Consider the following 12,346-nt stretch of genomic DNA (forward strand, 5'->3'; position numbering starts at 1 on the left):
TTTGACATACTGATTTCATTTATTTTAGATATATACCCAGATGTAAAATTGCTGGATCTTATGGTAGTTCCATTTTTAATATTTTGAGAATATCATACTGGTTTACATAATACCTTTATTAACTTACATTCCCAGCAATGGCGTACAAGTGCCCGCTTATCTCTGCACCCGTTCCAAGAGTTTTCTTTCTTTTTTAGTAATAGCCATGCTAACAGCTGTGATGTAATGTCTATTAGTTGTTTCTTTAAATTGCCTTTCCCTGGGGCCGGCCCGTGGCTCACTCGGGAGAGTGCGGTGCTGATAACACCAAGGCCCCGGGTTCAGATCCCATATACGGATGGCCGGTTCGCTCACTGGGTGAACGTGGTGCTGACCACACCAAGTCAAGGGTTAAGATCCCCTTACCGGTCAAAAATAAATAAATAAATAAATAAATTGCCTTTCCCTGATGACTGGTAATGTTAAACATTATTTTTTCCACATACTTAGTGGTATTTGTATATCTTCTTATGATAAATACATTTCCAGAGTTTTTCGTATTTTGGTTTTTGTTCAGTTTTTCACCACTTTTAATTGGGTTATTTGTTTTCTTGCTATTGAGTTAAGTTCCTTATCTATTTTGGATCTTAACCACTTATAAGATATATGGTTCCCAAATGGTTTTCTTATCCTGTATGTTGTCCCTTTACTCTGTTGATTGTCTCCTTTGCTTCACATGAGCTTTTAGTTTTATGAGCTGCCATGTGTCCATTTCTACCTCGGTGAGCTGTGCTCTAGAGTTCATGTCCGAAACGTCTTTACTCAGGCCAAAGTCATGAAGGTTTTTCCTCTAGCAGTTTTACATTTTCTGGTCTGAGGTTTCATTCATTTATTGTAGGTTGTTTTTTTTACATGGGTAAAATATGGTCCATTTTTGTTTTTCTGGATGTAGATATTCAGTGTTTCTGACACTCTTGAAGAACCTATTGATTTCCCATTGTCTGTTAATGATATTTTGGTCAAAAATGAATTGATCATATATGTATGGATTCCCTTTAGGACACTCTATTCTATTCCATTGGTCTTTGTATCTGTTTTTATGCCAGTGGCATGCTCTATTGATTACTAGAGCTTTATATTATATTTTTAAATCAGATAGTGTGATGCTATCAGCTTTGTTCTTTCCACTGAATTTTATTTTGCCTATTTGGGCTCTTTTGTGGTTCCATTCAAATTTTAGAATTTGTTTCTATTTATGTGAAAAAATGATATAAGATTTTGATAGACATTGCAATGAATCTGTAGATCACTTTGGGCATTATGTGTATTTTCACAATATCAATTCTTCAAAATAATAAGCACCAAATATTTTCATTTATTTTTGTATTTTTCAATTTCTTCCTTCAATGCTTTATCCTTTCAGTGCACAGACATTTCACAACCTTGGTTTAATTTATTTCTAAATATTTTATTTTCTTCTTTCTTTCTGATTTGGATGCTTTTTATTTATTTTTCTTGCTTTACATTTTTGGCAAGGACTTCCAGTACTATGTTAAATAGAAGTGAAAAGGGTTGCTATTCTTTTCTATTTCTGAACTTGATGAAAAGCTTTCAACCTTTCACTGTCGCGTATGATATTAGATTGAACTTGTCATACATTCACTTTATTCTGTAGAAGCACATTTAGGTTCTGGTGAGGAGTCCCTTCCAGGTCGCAGACTGCAGACTTCAGGTTGTCTTTTAACCTGGCAGAGAGGGGAGGAGAGAGCCCTCTGTGGTCCATTGTATAAGGCCAGTCATCCCTTTCATGAGGGATCCAGCCTCATGACCTTATTACTTCCCTAAGCCCCACTTTCTAATTTTATCTCATTGGCTGTTAGGATTTCAACATACAATTTCGAGGTGGTACAAAAACATTCAGACCATTGCAGATTCCAAGATTTGATTACAAAAAAAGCCATCATTTTCTTTTACTCTCTTCAATGTTTTCTCTTTCTCTCTTTTCCATTCTATTTCTCAAACTGTGAATGCAAGCTCCTATGTTATCAGCTTCCCTATGCAGAGGCCCAAATGGCAGAGATCTGAGGGAATATCCAGGCCAACAGATGAAAAGAAACTTAGGCTGTCCATCTAAACTGAGTGAAAAATATTTTTTACCAGGGAGTCAGAACACAATGGGTCTTTGATAGAGAAACAAAGTCAGCAGACACTTTCTGAGTGCCTGCAACCCTTGGGGTCACTTGCTCCAAGCACCACAATTTATATAGAGAAAAACTAATACATTTATTTTCCATAGCCCCTGTCTACAACAGAGTGGGAGGGCTCATCTCAGTTCCAGATGTTCACATAAATATACTGCAGGACTTCAGTTCAGTCCTGTCACAGCTGTGCTGGTGATGGCCCTGGCTCAGGCAAAATCTTGGGAACATTTCAGATCTTCTGCCTATGCTCTGGGCCCCTGGGCATGAAACCAGAAGAATAGATGCCACTGCCCCATGGCACAGCTGTCTGCAGCCTTTTCTTCCCCCTTATGTCACTTTCCTAGTATTTGCCCCTTCCCTTTGCTTCCACCTTCAGGGTCTCCACTTGAGAAATCAATGTGTGTGTGTGTGTGTGTCTATGTGTGTGTGTGCTCTTCCTCACATGGACATGTGGAAAGAAAAATGTCCCCATGTGGATAGGGAGTGCACGGAGGTCTTTTAGGATCTCAGTGGCTCAAACTTTCAAAGAAATCCTGATGGGAAGAGGTGGAGTCCTATGTAATATTCTGGACTCTGCCCACCTCTTCTGGTTTGGACCAGTCTAAGTCTCTTTCTTGTCCTCAGTTTACAAATTGTAAATGAAGAGATGGATGTGGAACAGCATATATGTGTGCTCTGCAAAGACATGAATTAGGGCTCCATCAACACCAGATGGAGTTTCAGTGCAGGCTGGGCTTAGATGCACAAAGATTTACAGGCCTCCTGACATGGCCAGTGTCGGTGAACACGTGGAATGGTGAAGCTAGACCTCCTTTCCAGGGTGGGACATGCAGGCACAGCCCCAAGACCTCTGCTCTTGAAGTAAGTCTCACATGATCTTCCCAAATTCAGCCTCTACCAGCTCTGTTAATAACAAAATTAAAATTAAATTTAAACAATTCTATGGGAGAAAAATGGGCAATTTGATAAGACATTTTCCAAAAAGATAACCAAGTGTGCAAGGGAATGAAAAGTGCTACACAATGTTACTCATCAGTAAAATGCAAAGTACTACCACAACGTGACACCACTATGCAATTGCAAAACTAAAAATCATTCACAATATCACCTCTTGTCAGGGTGTAGAGCAACTGAAACTCTGGCACAATGCTGTGTGTGTCACTTGTTTCACCCATTTTCCCAACCCTTTATTAGTATCTGATAAAGATGGACATATACACACTCGGTGACACAACAATTTAACTCTTACATATATATCTGATGAAAATGCCTGCCTCTGCTCGCCATGCAGAAGAATGCTCAGAACAGCATTATTTGATACTTCTCCAAACTGGAAACAATTCAAATGTTCATCAATAATACAAAGGATAAATGAAATGAGTTTTATTTTTTATAATGGGATATTAAACAGAAATAAGAACAAGCTACAACCACATTTGATAATATCCCTGAAACTTGGGCTGGCCAGTTTGCTCACTTGGGAGAGTGTGGTGCTGGTAAGACCAAGGCCCTGGGTTCAGACACCCACACTGGCCAGCCACCAAGAAAAAAACAAACAAAAATTCTGAAACTTACAAGCATAATTAAAGTAACAAACAGAGACCAGTACATTCTGTTTGATTCTATTTATATAATGTTAAAAACAAGTAAAGCTAATTCAAAAGTTAGCAAATGCTTTACTTTGGGGGAAGACAGGGTAGGATCTTGGAAAGTGAACACAAGGGGCTCCTGCAGGGTTGGGGATGTTCCATTTCTTGTGGGCACTGGTTACCAGATGTGTCCCATTTGGATAATTTATTGAGCTATAAACTTATTACTTCCATACATTTAGGTATGTCTGCTGTGCTTTGACACATGAATCCAGTTAATTAAATCCAGAACTCTTTCCCTGGCTAACTCCAAAGCCAGGAGACACAGTAGATTGTTCAGGACTCTGGAATTACAAGGTGTAGATTTGTATCCTGCATCTTACCATTTTGTATTTCTGACATTTGGATCAAATTACTAACTCTCTGAGCCTCAGTTTCTTCATCTATAAATTGGATTAGTTATGGTTTCCTTTTACAAGTTGATGAGATTAAATCCTCTAATAAATATTGGCTCTTGTGAGGCCCCTGTTGTCCCTTAGTCTGTGGGCTACAGACAAGATGAACAAAGGCTTGGGCCAGAGGAAGGGGAAGAATGAGGTTGTGGTCAAAGTTGTTCTCTGGGTGAAGAGAGCAATAAACATTCAGAGATGCTGCTGGGTTACAAGAAACAGAGTCCAACAGCCTTGCGTTCCCTGTCTCTGGCCTCTTGCTCATCTGTAAACACAGAAACTGGACTAAAGTGATGATCTCTGGCTGGTTAGTTTTTTCAGCTATGACATTGTCCAGTTGATAGAGCGACAAAAATGCTACCCAAAAGCCAAACGTAAATGTGTACATGTGTCTGTTTATTTCCACAACTGTTCAAATATTTCTGGCAGATGCAGCTGTAGGTTTTGAGATGTTGTAGCATGATGACTGGGCACTCCATCTCTTCTGATGTCAGGAGGACATAAAAATATTCACACATGGAAGGAAGGTAGGTGAGGCCACGTCTAACTAGGGCTTGGCTAAGAGTGGAAGACCCCAGTCAGGAGTCATGACCCTGACCCCATGTTGGGGGGTCTGAAATCTGGCAGGTAGCTCTTCATGGAGCTGTTGCATGGGCCTTCCTTTTAAAGCAACAATCTTTGGTTTGATTTGTCACTTTTTTTTGATTATACAAGAAATGTATGATTTTTGTAGAAAATTTGAAAAACAAAAATTTTTTAAAGCACATTACATATGTGCATCTATGTATATAGCTTTATAAATATAATCATATCTATGTCTTTCTATCTATCTAAATGCATATATCTATAAAGAGAAATAATTTAGTAGAAATAAGGGAAAATTTCTACATGTTGGTATTGGCTGATTTATTTGTTGTTGTTCTTTAACAAAGACAGTGCACACTTAAATTTTATAGAGGAAAGCCATTTTTTTGAATTTTCACTTTTAAAACTTCTTCTCAGAAGCTTCTGTGTTGGCTGAGAGCAGACCTGCCAAAATCTAGAACATTCTTAGTGAGAGGCAAAAACGTAGTCTTCAGCTTTCTGGAAACACCCCCGGGCTTCTAAGCAGTCTGCCCATGGCCTTGGCTATGAGTTTCAGGCCATTCTTTTTTGATTTGGAGGGTCTGGTCAGCCTACAGTATTTCATTTTCTTCAGAAAATATTTGGCCTTTTCCAGGTAAAACTTCAGTGTTTTCTTGTGACCTTGATGCCTCATTTGGTCCCAGAACTCATCGGGGTGTATTTCCTGGGCTGGGTGGCCACCCCCACAACCAGAGGCAGCAGAAGTGAGGCAGCAGAGCTTGCAGAGTGTCAGTGACATACAGAGTCCCTGCTGCTGGAACTGGGTCCAGGTGCCCGAGGCAGGCCCAGGACTTTCTTTTCTACAACAAGGGCACCAAAGTTGTCACTGCTCTCACTCTCTTCACTCCAGGCCCTTGGGCTCTTCTCTCTGGAATACTATTCCTTGTCCATTTTATGCCCCTGGGACCCAGCTCAGATGGGACACATCAGGGACACCCAGTCCACCTTGTAAGTCCCCTGCTACACTGTTCTATGGCACCTGCTACTTGCTCTCCTCATCACCAGTCATAACCAAAATCAGACTTTGAGTATGTCCCCCCCAACTTTGTGATCTCCTGTGGGTCGGGTGACTACAAGAAGCAGATGCTCAACATTTCTTGTCTGTGGGTCTGTCTGTCCTGCACACTCTCTCACAGACATATTTTCCTCCAGGAACACAACCCACAACTGGAATCTTGCTCAGGGAGATCTGTGCTGCTCCCATCCAGTCCTATGAAAACAGCAAACCTCATTTTTCTCATTTGTATACATTTTATAGCATTAGGTTTTACATTTGGGTCTAAAATCTGATTTTAGATTTTTTTGTTTGTGGTGTAAAATATGGATAAAAGCTCTTTCTCCCTCTCTTTTTTGCATCTGATTCCTGAGTTCACAGGTCACCCTGCTGATTCCTCAGGGCAGCTGACAGTCTGAGTATGTCCCTTGCCTCATTCTCTGTGGGGCCCACCAGGTGGTGGGGGCTGCACCTGGTTCTCCAGGCTGTGCTTCTGTGAGTGCTGCTCCACCCTCTGCTCATGCTGCAGCTCCTGCACCAGCAGCACGCTCTGTGTGTCTCCCACAGCCGCATGGCCTTCTGGAAACAGCTGAAGAGCTTTGCGCTCCATCAGATCACCCACTTTATTAGGACATGAAATGATTTCTGAAGTGGCAGAACCAAGAGAAGACACCTTTAGGACTGGCCTGGCCAGCATGAGGAGGAGGACCCCACCTATGGTTTCCTCAGTGGCCAGTGGAGGCTGCACATCTGTAAGGACTGGCTGTCACTTCCTGGACACCATCCCTCAAGGTCAACTGCAGGCCATACCTTGACTCACAGTCCTTCCTCCTCTGGGGTAGTATTTCTGATCTTCCCAAAGCCACACCCTTGGCATGGCTGACCCTGAGATTTTATACTCAGACCCGTCTCCTGTTCCTCTGATGTCACTGACAGAAAGAATATGAAGTTAGGAGCCTAGAAAAAAGTGAAGAAAAAGAATCAACCCTGGAAAGCAGCCTAGGCTCTTGGTGTGGCCAGACAGATCTCAGTCTGGGTCGTCTTTCCTTCTCTGCAGTTCCCCAGCTCACAGCATCTGGGCAAAAAATCACCTCTTGTTAAATTATAACCCCCAACTTCCCATTTTTAAAAACAATTGTGCCTCGTGCTATCATCTGGATTAGGTAATTACAAACCTTTGCCTGAGAATTAAATTTGGCTCTCTGCCTATTTTTTTGATCCTCTGTCTTAAGCACATATTTTACACTTTTTAAACAATTGACAACAATCAAAAGAAGATACTCGGGCCGAGCCCGTGGCGCACTCGGGAGAGTGCGGCGCCGGGAGCGTGGCGATGCTCCCGCTGCGGGTTCGGATCCTATATAGGAATGGCCGGTGCACTCACTGGCTGAGTGCCGGTCACGAAAAAGACAAAAAAAAAAAAAAAAAAGAAGATACTCGATGGTGTGCAAATATATGAAATCCACACTGCAGAGTGTGCAAATTCTTTTGGAGCATGGCAACACCTATTCATCTCTGTTATTGTGTTGAAAGGTAAACGCAGACACATTAGAACTTTAAAGACATCGAGCATTTAGTAACTTCTAAACCCACCAGCACTAGACAAGAAAAAATGTAGTGCTCTACTGAGGGGGGCAGAGAAAGAAAGCTCTTAGGAGGTATTTGGAGAAGCCAGACAAAGAAAACACTTGATCGGTTGAAGTGGAAAGACTGGTTTGAAGTTAGTTGGCGGTTTCTAACAGGGTAAGCTTAAGTTTCCTTACCCTGTTTACACTGAGTTAGGTCTTGCTTTTTTGAGTAGGAATCTAAGGTGGTGAAGTCATCTCAGCTTAATGTCCTTATAATTAAATGCTTTCACAATTTCTTATTTTTGGTCACCCTCTCATTTAGGACAGATGGACAAAATCTCAGGCATAAGTGTTACTCTGTAACTATTATGACTTATTTGCCTTTGTTTCAGCATGGAACTCATTAGTCACGATGTCAGGCTTGTAGAAAAATTATTATTTTTTCTTTTTTTATTCTAAGTACAGTGAGACCTCCCGATATAATTTTGATGGCTGTGAGTATGCATCTATGATTATGGAGAGAATACAGTGTACAGTAAAGAATATGAGTATGACTAACAGAAAAATAATACCTAGAGATTGAAGTCAGATTTTTAGTCAAGGGTGCTACAAATCAAGCCAAACACAAAACAAGAAAAACAAACTTTAATGGCTATAACAAAATATAAATTCATCTCTGAGTCCATAGGGCAGTCACTCAAGATTTCTCGGTTTGAGCTGGAAGGATATTTCCTGGATTGCAGTTTGAATGTCTCTAGTTATGGCGTGGGGCATTTCAGTGCATTCCCTAAGAGGTTCATGAGTCAGCATATAAAAGCTCATCTTCTGAAGTGCATATAAAATCATCCAGGCCAGCATGTGGGGCTTCAGGAATACAAAACAGTTAGAAAATAAAATTACAAGGGCAATAAGGAAGACTAAAATATTTTATTTTCTACGCTGTAGTTACCTACTAAAGCATAATTTCTACCTACAATAGTCCCCATTTCCACCAAAGATAATCAGAGTACAACTAATTTGTTTACAAAGTAGGTTCAGTCTCATCAAACTTGCCCTGATTTTTTACATAGTGCAGTAAGAATAGTTGTATAGAGCAAGACCAACTTAGCATAAATAACTCCATTTTGCTGTTTACAAGTTTCCCACTTTATTTTTGATGACTTTAAAAGTGTTTACTTGGGGAGTCATTGGACACACCCACTTGCCTGTGCAAATCCATGAAATAAACAACTTCTGGCAAGAAAGATAAGCTACGACCTGCATGTATAAAAAGAAACTGCTTCTGCCTTAGCCCGTGGTCAGTACTTGCTTGGACTCATGGACCGTCACTCTGCTGCACTGATTCACTACATCTACCCTCAAGCAGCCCGAGTCTGTGAACTTAAAAAGGGCTCCTCCTTGACCTCTGCCTTGCAAGATGCAGACTGTGCAGACCCCCAGCCAAGCAGCATGAAAGACTGGAACTGATTCATTAACCCCTTACTATTGGCTGCTTCCTCGCCTTGAATGACCGAGTTTCCCCCTTCTTATTTTCTTTCTTCTTTGATTTTCCCTTGTTTGAAGTGTGAATTTGTAGATTCTTCTTTGTTGATCTCTGTGTGCTGTGCCACGTTACTGAGTGACAGGGACAGTACTCAGGAAATAGCTCCTGGTGAACTCCACATAATTTATAGGTGAATTGAGTTTGTCTGATTCAATCAAGCTTGACATTGTGGAAAGACACAATTGTGGTCATATCGAGTTAATCATCACCTCAACTCCATGCCCACAACTGTAGAAATTGATCATATATGCTCTTTTGTAGTCTGCTTTTCTTAAATTTAAGAATTTTAGATTAGACTATAAAAAGCCTCTTCAGGCTAAGACCTCATGCCAAGGACTTGGCATCAAACTTTGCCTACAATACCTACAATTTAGGGTGAATTCCTCTTTTTCTTGATGTCTTAGAATAGTTTTGAAGATTCCTAGGCCTTCCTTACTCAATCTATAAAGCTGGAAAACCATTAAAGCCAGGTAACAGAACAAGCTTATTCCAACAGGTTTTATTGGCTCTATGAAGTCCACCTTAGTTTCTTAAAACCCTCTGGTCATATTTGGTTCAATGCACATTCTCAAATATGGCATTCTAGTCTAAGTCTTGGTAATATAACAAATGTTTCTAATTATGTCCTGTTCTAAAAAGCATAAATTCCTTTTGAATTTTTGCAAATAACTGTACTGCCATAAGAATGCTCATTAATAGTTTTCAACTTCTAGAATGACCAGGCAAACAGACAAAGTAATTGTTTTTTCTTAGTTCACAAAGATAAACTTTGCAAATTAAAATAAGCTATAGATAGCTTAAGAGGAAAAACAAAGTTTTCTTGAATCTGGAAGACAAAATATTTTTAAAAACCAGCAAGTAAAAAAAATATTATTTTTTAAAAACCCCACAATTATTCATTACCAGTTCATACAACTCTGAGTAACTAATTTTTGTTCTTCGTGGTGTTGGGTTAGCAGCTCCATTACACTTTTGAAAGTTGTTGCCCTGTCCAATGGCAAGACGTTAAAGGTATTTGAAAACCGAACTGCTCATACTCTTCTTCATAAAACTTCTTAAATGCACATCATTTACAAAAATCATTATACCCGTAATGTACTGTCATAATTTTAGTTATATTAGACACATTAGATTTTAAGGAGTTTTATACAATTTATGAACACATATTAATCATATCTACCCTTAAAATATAACTTAAAAGTAGTTCAGCACTTTTAAGATTTGCTTATTATTTGACATTGCTTCCCTGCAAGTTAGCATGTAAAATAAACCTAATTAACACAACATCTCCTCTTTTTATAAGCACAGAGAGAAAAAAATCCTTTTAGTTATTCCAGGGACCCTCTCACAACTCCCCAAAGTAGGTCAATCTCAAAAAATTTACTAAATTTAGAATTTTATTTTGTAAATGTGAATAATGTCATAGAGCTTAAAACACTTGATTACAATAGGATCACAGATTGCTGTGAAACAGTGTTTATTCATTTAACCAGGGTAGTAATTAAAAGACTTCAATGGCAAAAATGAATAGTCACATAGTTGTAGCAAAAGTTAGCAATTTAATAGAAAGAACTCAGTGGTAGAGTTTGGATGTGGTGTACCCCCAAACTCATGAGGAAATCTGATCCCCAGTGTGGCAGTGTCGGGAGCTGAGTCACAGGGTGGATCCCTCATGAGTGGGTTGATGCTGTCCCTGGGGGGGAGAGTGAGTAAGTTCTTGCTTTATTAGTTCCCATGAGATCTACTTGTTTAAAAAGCCCCTAGAACTTCCCCTGTTTCTCTCTCTCTCACTCTCTGTCTCACATGTGCACATGCTTCCTCCCAGCATGTGCTGTCAGCTGCCTGCCGCTTTCTGCCATGAGTAGAAGCAGCCTGAGGCCCACACCAGATGCAGCTGTCCCAGAATCATAAGCCAAATAAACTTCTGTTCTTTATTAATTACCCAACCTCAGGTATTCCATTATTGCAGCACAAAAACAGACTAATACACTCAGTTTTCTTAAATAATAGACCTAATAACCACGACATGAAACACAGGAATATAGAACATATCTTCATAAAACAAAGAAACTTTGTTTCCTAGTTCAATTACCAAAAACAAAAACAAACAAAATACAAAACATAACATAAAATCTCTTCCACAATTTCTTAATAAGAACAGACCAGGAGTCCAGGAAATCTTTGTTATTTTAATAGAGAAGATACAATTCTAGTTTTGAATCAGTTGGTTTACGATATTAATGATCAATTTAAAAAAAAACCTTCATAGTAGTTTCCTTCAATTCTTAGCCACTTTGATCACACATAAAATTTCTTTTTCAAAATTTCTCTTCAGCAAACCTTCTAGAAGTTCGTTTTATTCCGTACATTCTCTTTCTTATTATGGAACAACAAAACATTCTACATTAGGACAAAATTACTCTTTATTTAACAAGAACATCCTTTATTCCTCATAGCTTCACTTAAAAATATATCTTACTTGCACTCCTTACAGTGATGTTTCACATAATGCGTATAGTAATTAGAATTAGAAATAGTTATAATTTTTAATTCTTATAAATTCTAATGTATAGTAAGAACTAGAAAATCATTAGTGTGTCACACCAGCATTCTGCAGATAGGAAAAACTATAAATAAAAATTTTATGGCTTTATCTCTCACCAGAAATGCAATTATAGTGAAGTTGTTTGTCAAGTGTTCTCCTTGAAAATGTGTACTGCTGAGTTCCGTGGAGTTTGTTCAACTTTCTACTTAGTAAATATTTACTGGATTCAAAAATAAAGTAGAAGCAAGTGTTTTCCCAGCATGCAGTTTCTCAGTGGGGTACAGCACATGTTTGCTAACAGACTCAAATATCCTTAGTTAATGTGTAATAAGAATCCAAAGCAGATAAACATATGTTCAGAAATTAATGTTTCATTATTTTATTTTACTTGAATGTGATCTAGAAACTTGATGAATATCCATCATTTAATTTAACAAAGACAAACTTGAAGGGTGTAAGTTGCTGAGGAGATTTGGAAAACTATTTTTAAACATGTTACAATACCTAACAAGGCTAGCTACCATTGTGTTATTTTTCCTTGCTAACAAATTTGGTAATAGAGATAACTTAATTTTTAAACTTACTACTTGATAAGGCAAAATAGAATAAAAGTTGTGTGTCTGCATTACATTTAATTTTTACCACTCTGAAGACCTACCTTTTTTAATTAAACAAATTTTAACTAGCTATTGCTAACTAAAAATGACCCCATATCATGTGAATTAAAAAGCAAAATTTTTTTCAGTTAGTTTCTAAAAGTTTATATTTCTGGAAGTTTAAAATCAATTATGTTTCTTTACAACAATTAAAGATCTTTTATAAACAAATTTTATTGACACCATCTGGTGGTAAAG

Source organism: Cynocephalus volans, chromosome 4 (genome assembly GCF_027409185.1).
Source record: "Cynocephalus volans isolate mCynVol1 chromosome 4, mCynVol1.pri, whole genome shotgun sequence".
Classification (NCBI taxonomy): Eukaryota; Metazoa; Chordata; class Mammalia; order Dermoptera; family Cynocephalidae; genus Cynocephalus; species Cynocephalus volans.